General features: G+C 44.5%; 1 protein-coding gene across 1 annotated transcript in view; it reads right to left on the reverse strand.

Annotated features, from left to right (window-relative positions):
* csrnp2 (cysteine-serine-rich nuclear protein 2) overlaps positions 1-12315 on the reverse strand; it is a 113081-nt gene extending 100766 nt beyond the window's left edge. The window contains exons 1-2 of the mRNA XM_060937361.1: positions 11705-12315; positions 6393-6438 (exon numbers count right to left, since the gene is read on the reverse strand). The gene's annotated coding sequence lies outside the window, so the exon portion shown is untranslated. The remainder of the gene's footprint in view (positions 1-6392; positions 6439-11704) is intronic.
* Between the last annotated feature and the right edge of the window lie 1028 nt (positions 12316-13343).

Here is a 13343-nt window from a genome sequence, read left to right on the forward strand (position 1 = left end):
CGCGCTGTGTTCTAGTCCCGGGATGAGCTGTCCCCTCTGCCTCCTTAAATAGGGCGCGGTTACTGGGAAGACACACAAACAGGTTAATTGCCGTCAGGTGTAGTGATTCTGCCACTCACCTTCCCTGGCTCCGCCCTCCTGTCACAGACCGGCGCTTGACCATGCCCCCACTGCCACAGGCAAGCAGAAACGTGCACTTCTGGAGCAATGAGGAGACAGAGTTCATGCTCATTCAGCTTAAGGAGTTGAATATATTAAAATTCATGGACGGGAGAAAAACACGCAATGGAGAACACGGAACTGATAACTTTGTTTACACTCTTGAATAGCTCTCCTTCATGACGACAACCGGAAGTGTACCAACACGATGGGGCGTGTAGCGCCACCTGTGGCTCGGGTGCACAATGCACCTCACACAATAGCCCGATTTCATTGTGTGCATGTACGATTGGATTTCTCTGGCACCCTGCTGGGACCTTCAGCTCGATTACCGACAGCAGCTCGATTTGGATGTGCATGTAAACGTAGTCACTGGCTAATGTTAATGAGTCCACCATCAGGAGAACACTGAACAATGGTGTGCATGGCAGGGTTGCAAGGAGAAAACCACTGCTCTCCAAAAAGAACATTGCTGCTTGTCTGCAGTTTGCTAAAGATCACGTGGACAAACCAGAAGGCTATTGGAAAAATGTTTTGTGGACGGAGAAGACCAAAATAGAACTTTTTGGTTTAAATGAAAAGCATTATGTTTGGAGAAAGGAAAACACTGCATTCCAACATAAGAACCTTATCCCATCTGTGAAATGTGGTGGTAGTATCATGGTTTGGGCCCGTTTTGCTGCATCTGGGCCAGGACGGCTTGCCATCATTGATGGAACAATGAATTCTGAATTATACCAGCGAATTCTAAAGGAAAATGTCAGGACATCTGTCCATGAACTGAATCTCAAGAGAAGGTGGGTCATGCAGCAAGACAACGACCCTAAGCACAGAAGTCGTTCTACCAAAGAATGGTTAAAGAAGAATAAAGTTAATGTTTCGGAATGGCCAAGTCAAAGTCCTGACCTTAATCCAATCGAAATGTTGTGGAAGGACCTGAAGCGAACAGTTCATGTAAGGAATCCCACCAACATCCCAGAGTTGAAGCTGTTCTGTACGGAGGAACGGGCTAAAATTCCTCCAAGGCGGTGTGCAGGACTGATCAACAGTTACCGGAAATGTTTAGTTGCAGTTATTGCTGCACAAGGGGGGGTCACACCAGATACTGAAAGCAAACGTTCACATACTTTTGCCACCCACAGGTATGTAATACTGGATCATTTTCCTCAATAAATAAATGACCAAGTAGAATATTTTTGTCTCATTTGTTGAACTGGGTTCTCTTTATCTACTTTTAGGACTTGTGTGAAAATCTGATGATGTTTTAGGTCATATTTATGCAGAAATATAGAAAATTCTAAAGGGTTCACGTATATATAAATAAATAAAAAGATATACTGTATAAAAAATTTAACTCTCCATAAAAATATAGTAGCAAAAAAGAGCCATAAAAAAAATTATAAAAATAAAGGGATCAGAGACTTTACTGGAAAAGGACAAAAAAACAAACCCCAATAACCAAGAAGGGGAGCGCTATAAAGATGTGTAAGGAATGTGGGTAAACTTGAGAAAATAATATGAGGTAATTTTTTTTTTTTTTTTTGGGGGGGGGGGAGAAATCAGGAGAGACTTTTCTTGAGGCACATTTGATCGCACACCAGTTTAACACACAAGCCAAATACACACAATGGGAGTGGTAACATGGCAGCCAGATGCCTTCACTTGTCTCTACGTCGGGGAATAGGCTATGAGCTTTCCAGGTTTTATAAAGAGCTCAGGGATGTACACTCACTGAACACTATTAGGAACAACTGTATACATACTAATTCGTGCATTTATCTAGATCAGCCAATCACGTGGCAGCAGTGCAAGGCATAAAATCACCAAGATATGGTCAGCATCTTTGGGTGATACTCAAATCAGAATGGAGGAAAAACGTGAGATTTTGAGCACAGCATGATTGCCAGTCCAAGACAGCCTGGTTTAAGGATTTTTTTTTTTTTTTTAAAACAACTGTTGATCTCTTGAGGTCCCCCACACACACACACCCCTCTAGAGTTTACTCAGAATGGTTCTATAAGGGGGGGGAGGAACCCCACACATCCAGTGAGGTGCATTTCTATGGACGGACACGTCCACAGAACTGCACCTCACTTGATGAAGGGGCCAACTGAGAATGGCCAGACTAGTTCGAGACAACAGAAAGGCTACAGTAACTCAGATAACCACTCTGTACAATTGTGATAAGCAGAAAAGCATCTCGGAATGCACAACACACTGAATCTTGAGGCAAATAGGCTACAGCAGCAGACGACCACGTCAGGTTCCACTTCTGTTATCCAAGAACAGAAAACTGACTTCAGTGGGCACAGGCTCACCAAAACTGGACAGTTGAAGACTGGAAAAATGTAGCCTGGTCTGATGAATCTTGATTTCTGCTGAAACTCAGACAGTAGGGTCAGAATTTGGCACCAGCAGCAGGAATCCATGGACCCAACCTGACTTGTCTCAATAGTCCAGGCTGGTGGAGGTGGTGTAATGGTGTAGGGAAAGTCTTCTTGGCACACTTTGAGCCATTAATATCAGTCTTCACTTGAATGCCACAGGGTATGAGAATATTGTTGCTGACCACACGCATCTCTTCATGGCCACAATTTATTCATCATCCAATGGTTACTTCTAGTCTGATAATGCACCATGTCACAAAGCAAAAGCTGTCTTCAAACTGGTTTCATGAACATGACAATGAGTTCAATGCTCTTTAGTTGCCTTTCCAGTAACCAGATCCGAATCCACTGGAACAGCTGTGGGATGTGAACTGGAGATTCACAGCATGAACGTGTACCTGAAAAATCTGCAGAAATTGTATGATGCATCAACAATGACCAGAATCGTAAAGGAGTGTTTCCAAAATGTTGTGGAATCCATGCCATGAAGAATTGAGGCTGTTTGGACAGCAAAGTGAGGCTTTACCCAGTATTAGCATAGTGTTCCTAATAAAGTCCTCAGTGAGTGTATATCACCTGTGTAAACAAGAAAAATATCTCTCTGGGCTGACACAGACCAAACTTTACTTCCAGTGTTTGCTGATAGTGATTCTGACTAAGAAAAATAAAAACCACTAATTGGCCATTTTGGGGCGGCACGGTGGTGTAGTGGTTAGCGCTGTCGCCTCACAGTAAGAAGGTCCGGGTTCGAGCCCAGTGGCCGGTGAGGGCCTTTCTGTGCGGAGTTTGCATGTTCTCCCCGTGTCCGCGTGGGTTTCCTCCGGGTGCTCCCGTTTCCCCCACAGTCCAAAGACATGCAGGTTAGGTTAACTGGTGACTCTAAATTGACCATAGGTGTGAATGTGAGTGTGAATGGTTGTCTGTGTCTATGTGTCAGCCCTGTGATGACCTGGCGACTTGTCCAGGGTGTACCCCGCCTTTCGCCCGTAGTCAGCTGGGATAGGCTCCAGCTTGCCTGCGACCCTGTAGAACAGGATAAAGCGGCTAGAGATAATGAGATGAGATAATTGGTCATTTTGTTTAGTAACTGACAGCGTTTGCTTGATCAGCTTTATGACTTTTCAAATAATTATGAAAGAATTCCAACACCGATGTGCTTAAATTTGATGTTGCAATACAGCAAAAAGAGAAATATTCATTGGGAATGAATACTTTCTGTTGGCACTGTAGACACACACACCTCTTTGAGGAAAACCTGCTCCAGACTTCACATGACCTCAGACCATTCACCTTTCTACACAACCACCAGAAGCACACAGCCAAGAGGTTAAAGTGCCTTCAGGACTGGTCTCAAAACGTCCTAAATCGGCCCAGTCAAAGTCCAGCATTGGACCCTGTAGAACATCCATGGAGAGACCGAAACACAGCAGCTACAGCCGCTCTCCACCCCACCTGATGGATCTTGAGAGGATCTGCCAGGAAGAGAAATTGCCAGGTGTGCAAAACTTGTAAAGACTTGAGGCCAATTTATGCTGACAACGCAGTCCTCGCAGATGGCGTCGCAGATGGCGTCTGCGTAGCCCCCCCCCCTTCGCAGACGCTCTGCGCGCACCTCCCAAAAATTGTGACCACCGCAGAAGCCTCGCAGACAAGAGGGCTCTGATTGGTCCACTCTACATCCGCTGTACACGCACTTCCGCTTCCCTATTTTCCCGGTTTGGTTTGTTTTCACTACCGCCATTTTTAAAAACACGAGCAAAGATGGAGCAGCACGAAGAGCGGTTGATCGAGGAAGTACGTACATCTATACGACTCCATTTCTAGTCATTATAAGTAACCGGAGGATACACACTCCACTAACCACACCCACCAACTACTCCTAGCGATTTCACGACTTCGCGCCCCCTTGTGTTGTGGCAGTGAATAACATCGCGCACGCCTATTACTCCCCGCTCAACGATAAATTTACAACTGTCTGCGAAAAGCTATCTGCGAAAGCCTTGTCACAAGAGCATGCAGAGGCCCTTACCCAAGAAGACTCAAAGCTGCAACTGCTTCTTTCAAGTACTGAATAGTGTGTCTGAATACTTATCTAAATGAGATTTCTGCAAGTCCTTGCTGTTATTTGAGGATTTTGCTTTGTGCCCAGTATACAAGCAGCTCTATCTGAAAAATCTTCTTGGTCTTCCAGATCTTGCATTGACTTCCACAGATCTTAATGACATTTTGGTCAGTGGAAATTGTGAGCTAGAAGTGCTGTGGTTTTTTTTATAGCCTTCCCCTGCGTTGTAGGCATCAAATATATTAATTTTCAGATCCACAGTCAGTTGCTTAAAGGAACACATGGCTGTTGAATGTGAGCACAAAGTTTGAAGTAGGGATGTTAACCGATGACCGTTTGACCGGTGGTTGACCAAATCAGCGTCAACCGGTTAATTTTTTTTTTGGTTGTCGGTGAAAAAAAAAAAACTAGACAGGGACACTCTAACGAGTGCAAACCCCGCCTTTTCCCTATTAAAATACATTGGATACATTAAAAAATGTAATTAAAATACATTAAAAAATTTCAAAGTTCTGCCATGACCTTGACCTTTGACCTTCAAAATTTAATGGTTTCCTTCCTGGGTGATTGGCAACACGTACAAAATTTGGTCCAAATCGATCCATTGGTTCTTGAGATATCTTGCAGACAGACAGATACACACACACACACAGACTGACGCAGGTGAAAATAATAACCCCTCCGACTACTGTCGGCGGGGTTAAAAATCGTTTTGAAGCTGCCGATTTTGGAGCGGAGAACCTGGAATTCTGTGTTTGTAAACGCTTGGGCATGCTATGCGGTGTAAGGACGACAGCTGACAAAATCAGAAACACCCATTCGGTCATGTCCCGCCCTCCCGCCCCAGTTAAAGACAGCTGACAAATCAGAAACACCCATTCAGTCATGTCCCGCCCCAGTTAAAGACAGCTGACAAATCAGAAACACCCATTCAGTCATGTCCCGCCCTCCCGCTGCCACTCGGCGAAAGAAAAGTGTAGACACGGGCTTTTTAGCTTACAAATTACTATTCTGTGTTTTTTTTTTAATTATTATTAGAAGGCACATGGAGTTTAGTCCTGCCTTGGCCAGTGCATTCTGAAAGTATGTTTCGGTCTGTAGCCAACAATGCATGTTATTGCAGATCATATCTCTCCACACAAACTAAAGGCGCAGATGCCGACTTTTTCACGGCTTTTTCATGGACTATAACGGCATTTGCTTATGTAGTAATTTTAATACAGAATTTACTCTGATGAAATTATTCAGACACTCCAACGCCCCCCAAAAAATTGCATCTGCACGAGCCGTGAAAAAGGCGCGCCGTTTGCATCCCTGTTTAAACTCATAGGCTAACCGACTTTAACCGGCTAATGAGGCTCGGTGGTCGGTCAAGATTTTTTTTTAGCTTTCGCCATCCCTAGTTTGAAGAGTCAGAGAAATGAATATACTCTGGAATGGTTATACCTAACAGGAATTACTGATCTGCCTAAAAGAGTATTAATGAGTCGATTATGGTTCTGAGATTTTACAACTATTTTTTCTCATAAGTTTTATGCTCATCCAATATACAGTAACTTCAGCATTTGCAGAAAAATGCTATTCTTTGAACTTTAGAAAGCAACTCAATATGTAATTTGGCTGGGGTGCCTACACTTGTATATACATGTTTCTACAGACATTGGCAGCATCTGAATACTCAGCATTTACTACCTATAGTTAATTACCTCCTACCCGACCAGAATCATAGTATGTTCTACAAGTATGTCAGCAAGTAGTAAGGACAATTTGGATGTACATCTTACCTGTCCTCTGACCCAGATGTTGACCGATGATGTAAACCCAAATATACTGCAAAAGAAAAAAATAAATTAGTTTAAACAATTCCTGATACATTCACTGCAACAGGCTCCACTTCAGACAGCCATCTTTCTATTTTTCCTGAGGGAATTATTCGCATTCGGTTAGAGTCTCCATCTGAATTATGGGATAGTGCAGCATAGTGTAGTAGGTTTACATACTATGGATGCAGTAGGTCATCCACGTACCGGTTCAACTACTATTAAACGCCTACCAAGTATTCCGGCACCCCAAATACTGCTTTTTGCATACTAATAGTAAGGAAGTATGCATATTTGGATGGAGCCATTGTTTCAGCTTCATCTTTTCCAGTCTCTGTGCCTGTGCTCCACACCATTCAGTGGCTGTAGTCAATTATCGCATGGGGGCTGTATACGCTGGCTCAAAAAAACAAAAGGGGGACGACCAGCAAATTCAAACGCCTTATCCATATTGTTGGAGTCAGCTAAATATTCAGGCATGACTTGGAAATAGACTTCTGCAAACATCAGAAAACAGCCCTGTACAATAATTAACTACAGGGATTGCAAATGTGATGCTGAATCAGAGACCGGAATAAGAAAAACATAAAACTCTAAAAACGGCCTACTGTTTCTTTCCAGTTATTGAGGTAAACAGACATGGGTACCTCAATGTAACTCTGTAAGGATCCTTTCCATGTTATCAGACACTGATAACATTACGATCCTGTCAGTGACCAAAACAAGTGCTTTACTTTGATATGGCTGTTTGCCCCATAGGATTACACTGTATAGCCGCTTTGCGGTTGCTGATTATAGCGTTCTAATGCAATACTGGACCAATTTTAACCATTTTTCCCTCTTGGAAATATTTGGACCCAAAAAGATGGAAAAAAAGAGCACAGGTCAGAAAAATACCAGTGTTTCCCTTTAAGGTTGTTTTTTTGTTTGTTTGTTGGTTTCAAATTGCACATAATTGTGTTTTTCACTTTATGATGTCTTGAATCAGTTCCAAAGACAGAAACAAGCCATTCTTCCGTCTGTGGTTGGTTTTGCACATGCACAAATGGATGAGTGTTTTTACTGAATCAATTAAAACTGAAAGGTTTTAATCCGATATCATAATGGGGGGGGGGGGGGGGGGGGGCGGCACGGTGGTGTAGTGGTTAGCGCTGTTGCCTCACAGCAAGAAGGTCCAGGTTCGAGCCCCGTGGCCGGCGAGGGCCTTTCTGTGCCGAGTTTGCATGTTCTCCGCGTGTCTGCGTGGGTTTCCTCCGGGTGCTTCGGTTTCCCCCACAGTCCAAAGACATACAGGTTAGGTTAACTGGTGGCTCTAAATTGACCGTAGGTGTGAATGTGAGTGTGAATGGTTGTCTATGTGTCAGCCCTGTGATGACCTGGCGACTTGTCCAGGGTGTACCCCGCCTTTCACCCGTAGTCAGCTGGGATAGGCTCCAGCTTGCCTGCGACCCTGTAGAACAGGATAAAGCGGCTAGAGATAATATGAGATGAGATCATAATGGGGTATAATACTGTGTTACATGCCTGTGAATAATCTGATCACTGCAAAAATCAAAGAAAAGTCTTCGGAGTAAAGACTTGGAAATATATGCAAGGCTTCCCCCCCCCAAAAAAAACATCAGAGTGGTGCTGCTGAAGCAGAACCCATGGCTGGCCTGAAGACTGATGGGGGGGGTCCAGGGGCATGCTTCCCCCCAGAAAATTTTGAAGTGAGAGACTTCAAATGGTGCATTCTGGAACAGTTCAACATTAAATTTGCTGGGTTTTTACCTCGTCAAATACGCAAGGTGCAAAATTAGATTTAAAATGAAAACACTTGGCAGCACGCCTCTTCATTTTCCAATAAGCAAACTGTGAATCTCGGCCTGCGCGGTGCGTTATGGGATCGCTAATTTTTTTTGGCTACCAAACAGCACTTCAAAAATGGCGGAAAGCAGTATTGACAACTACGATTTAGATCAGTTTAAACTTTGGAAAGTTGACGATTTGAAACGGTTTTGCAGTCGTCATGGACTGCCTGTGACAACGACTGGCACTAGGGCAAAACGTAAAGAAGAACTGGTTGCCCTTGCCTATGCAGCATCAGTCCAGAACTTACCATGCGTTTTAACGAAGGATGAGGAGAGACAAGCTGTCAAAAACGACAAGTCCTTGTTGACAGTTGAAGGCAAACAAATTCCCGACCCTCTGCAGACAACCGACGGGTGGCTGGACGAAGCCCAGGGGCTTAAGCTGTGGCCACCATGCATGTCAGTCGATATTGCCGAATATTTACTTGACATGGACGAAAAAGAGCTACTCCATCGGCTTCGAAATGACTACAATGAAGGTGAGTTGTTTTGATATTTTGATATATAACGAAGATGGGCGATATTACAGTAAGATGGAAAGATGTAGTAAACCTGTAGGCCTTTTCTACATAATAACTACGTAATATTTTGTTAGAATTGCCAAAAATAAATGACAAACTAAATATCTGAACAAACAACTTTTTGCCATCTTTTACGTCCTTCTGGGTCTTTTTTTTTTCAGTTGGAAATGTAATCAAAACAAACGGAGGTTCACGTTTACATGACCCGTCTTCAGATGTAGGCCCAGTACAATTGTGTTTTTTCTTCCACCGCTTAAGTTTATAACTTCCGTTAGTACATTGGTAAAAAGCACAGTGTGCACCCGTCATAGTTTTACAATTCACTTAAGGCCTTTAAGCCAATCGCTATAAAGCTTTAAAGTTCACGGTCTGCTACCTGTCTTCCTATAGTAACTTCAGCGCCTCGGTAGTTCGTTTGGTAGCCGAAATAGTTGACCAAGAAAAGCCGTGCATGCGTACAAGCATTGCGCACTTTAGGGGTGTTCACACGGCAACTTTTACTCCGGTGTAGCACCGGGGCTGCCCCGGTAGAGCGTTCACACGGTACAAAGTCATACCGGTGTAGCCCCTGAAAGCTGCTTAAACCGGTACAAATCTAACCCTGCTCGGGAGGTGGTTTAAGAAATTTACTCCGGAGTAAATGCTAGTTTGCGGGGCAGCACCGATATAAAATGGGACGTCTGAATGCTACAGGGGTAGACTCGCTACGCGTGAGGAGAGTTGATTACATACGGGCATTGCATAATTTGCATCCTGGTATTTTGCACTTCCAAAATGGCCAATATCAACAACAACAGAACTGCATGTCTTCCAGTGTTGCCAGATTGGGCGGTTTTAAGTGCATTCTGGCGGATTTGAACATATTTTGGGCTAGAAAACGTCAGCAGTATCTGGCAACACTGGTGTCTTCATCCACCTTGTTTTCCCGGCGTTTGGTGATGCCATGACAACCGGGAAAAGGAAGTACATTTTCACGCATGCGCATATTTCATTTCCGCATCATTACTATCGTATAGCACGGTCGCAAAAACTGCCGTGTGAACACAAGTGGGGCTGCACCCGTGCTAACACGCTTCTCTCTAGTAAGCAGGTTTGTGACGTATGAACGCTCCACAAAATTTACACCGGTGTAAGATATATCGCAACAAAATACATCGGTGCAGCATCGATGCAAATATGTGCCATGTAAACACCCCTTTTGCTTATTCCAGGATGCCAGGAACAGAATCAAAGTCGAATCACGCAACGCCACCATCTAGCGACCAGTGCCTAGAACGTAGTTTTTAGTTATGGTTGCAAATGGCAGTCAGTGCACACAGCAAAACCCTTTATTTTCACTTTTGGGTTGAGTACCAGGATAGTCTAGACCTATATATTACAATATCTTCCTATTTCTAATAGTACTCATTTTCAGAGAGAAATAGGAGATATTTAGGTGCGGAAAGTACTCTGTATTGTTAGCTTTTTTTTGGTTTACAATTGACAGCACGGAGCTGACGTTGCACAGCACGATGGAGCGCCGTACGTATCCATGCTTTGGGGAAAGCCCCGATATGTGAAAAAAAAAAAAAAAAACAACATCTCATCTCATTATCTCTAGCCGCTTTAGAATATTTCTACTACACTAGAAAAGACCTTTAAAATGATGCATGAACCAACTATCTGACAAATATTAAGTTATGAATTTTTTAATTTTGAAAAATCAAGGGGCTTTTCAGCCCTTAATTACGCACAAACAATAGAACTGTGATCGATATCAACAACTTCCACCTGTAAATGACCATAACTTGCTTAATCTTTGTCCTACTTCAAAAAGTAAGGTAATCAGCTGAAAGCTTATGGTAAGGGGAACAAAAAAATAAAATATCACAGCTACAATGTCATACTCATTTCATTATCTCTAGCCGCTTTATCCTGTTCTACAGGGTCGCAGGCAAGCTGGAGCCTATCCCAGCTGACTACGGGCGAAAGGCGGGGTACACCCTGGACAAGTCGCCAGGTCATCACAGGGCTGACACATAGACACAGACAACCATTCACACTCACATTCACACCTACGGTCAATTTAGAGTCACCAGTTAACCTAACCTGCATGTCTTTGGACTGCGGGGGAAACCGGAGCACCCGGAGAACATGCAAACTCCACACAGAAAGGCCCTCGCCGGCCACGGGGCTCGAACCACTACACCACCGTGCCGCCCACATCATCATCATCATCATGTTAAAGCTTAATTTACAAGGCAAATAAGATGACGGTGTGGCACAGGAACAGGTGACTGATGCAGCAAAGGTTTCAATCTTTTTCCTGGACATCATTTCTGCTCCTGAATAAATAAATAAATAAATAAATAAATAAAAAGCACCTGGTAGTACAGAAAAATGCCTCAACACGCATGTTCTGAGGAATATATTTTTCTTACACCTGGAAACTAGACTGCAAGACGCTGACATTCTTGGAGCACATCAGAAGAGGAAGAGGAAATTAAATTGGTAATGATGACAGTCAGGTTTGTGTGCTGGGTGAATGAAGACGTCACGCTTTCACCCAGCCAACCGGCCACACTGATGATATGACGCTGAACTACTTCACCCACATTTGTAGAACTGAACTGAACTGTGTTGAAAAAAAAAAAAAACTACAGCTGAGATCTCAACATGGTGGCAAGCAGCAAGGAGACTTGTGTACTGCTACTGCACAACAGCTCTGAAAACGCCAGTCAGCATGCAAGGAAAGAGAAGCGACCGAGTGTGAGAGACAGTCGCATGTTGCTTTAAGTCCACACTGGAGCTGGGTGAGGGATGTGAGCACAGCACACTATGACAAGGCAAATCTTTCATGAGCGTGTAGAACAGGCAGGCTGATGGCCATCGCTTCCAAGGCTGCAACACAAAACCGAGTCCTTACCTGGGGTCCACAAAAAGCCCTTCAGACAGTCAAAACGTTCAGCTCGTCGTTATTTCCTCCTTTTGGAGCAAAATTCACCCACCGGTGGTCCACAAGGTTAGCAGACGAGACACAAAGGCGACTTTAGCCCACAGGAAAGGGTGTCATAAGAAACAGACCGGTGTGCTGAACCCGGGGTCTCTAGGCAACACCGTTCAGACATATTATCCTGCAACACCGCCAATATGATGATGATGGTGGTGGTGGTGATGCAGGACTTTGTGCTGTTGAGGTTGAATTTGAGTTAGTTTGTGATACAGGAATGAGGCTTGGATTTAAAGGGTGGAGGTCTTTAAAAACGGAAACAGCGTCAGACGGTCAGCTGAACTAAAAAAAGACAGCACTTTATACGAGAACATGCAGAAAAGCAACGATGAAGCAGCTGGCTTTAGCAAACAGCAGGCCGGTTCGAGTCCATTTTCTTTCTTTAATAGGCGTTTTAAACACCAAAATCCTCAAACATTCATATCTTTAGCCGGCACAGAAGGTGTCGTTTAAGAACAAATATATTCTGTTCCGTTCTTTTTCTCGTTTTCTTTGCCAGAGCACCGGGACTCTGCTGCCTCGCTTCAGCTCGTTATAACGTAACAATAGGCGAGGAAACGCTACACGATAGGATTATATACTTAGTGTGACGTCACGCGCACGCTGCCGTAAAGGCTGCTGGGAACTGAAGTCCGTTACTGTCCCTTACTCACCGACCACTTTAATCATGGGTGCAGATCCCGGGGGGGACTCTTGCTGTCGCCTCACAGCAAGAAGGTCCTGGGTTCGAGCTCCGGGGCCGGCGAGGGCCTTTCTGTGTGGAGTTTGCATGTTCTCCCCGTGTCTGCGTGGGTTTCCTCCGGGTGCTCCGGTTTCCCCCACAGTCCAAAGACATGCAGGTTAGGTTAACTGGTGACTCTAAATTGACCGTAGGTGTGAATGTGAATGGTTGTCTGTGTCTATGTGTCAGCCCTGTGATGACCTGGCGACTTGTCCAGGGTGCACCCCGCCTTTCGCCCGTAGTCAGCTGGGATAGGCTCCAGCTTGCCTGCGACCCTGTAGAAGGATAAAGCGGCTAGAGATAATGAGATGAGAGATGAGATGTATTTTCAGACAAATGATTCCCTGTGCAGTACTTTTTGAATGATGTGGCGAGCCTCTACGAAGTTGTGATTTATGGTTGCATGGTATGAGTTGCATACGGGAAAAAAAAAAAAATCACTTTTGTGTCCCCCCCAATTCTGACATCGGATCTGCACCCCTGACTTTAATAGGAACTTCTTGTTGATTCTAAGATTCCTGTAGGGGCGGCATGGTGGTGTAGTGGTTAGCACAGTCACCTCACAGCGAGAAGGTTCCGGGTTCGAACCCAGCGGCCGGTGAGGGCCTTTCTGTGTGGAGTTTGCATGTTCTCCCCGTATCTGCATGGGTTTCCTCCGGGTGCTCTGGTTTCCTCCACAATCCAAAGACATGCAGTTAGGTTGACATGGGGCAGCCTTGGGCTGAGGTGCCTGACTGCTCCCCAGGCACTCTGGGCTGCCCACTGCTCTGGGTGTGTTCACTGCTTCAGATGGGTTAAATGCAGAGGATGAATTTCACTGAGCTTGAAGTGTGC

The sequence above is a fragment of the Neoarius graeffei genome, chromosome 13 (genome assembly GCF_027579695.1).
Source record: "Neoarius graeffei isolate fNeoGra1 chromosome 13, fNeoGra1.pri, whole genome shotgun sequence".
NCBI lineage: Eukaryota > Metazoa > Chordata > Actinopteri > Siluriformes > Ariidae > Neoarius > Neoarius graeffei.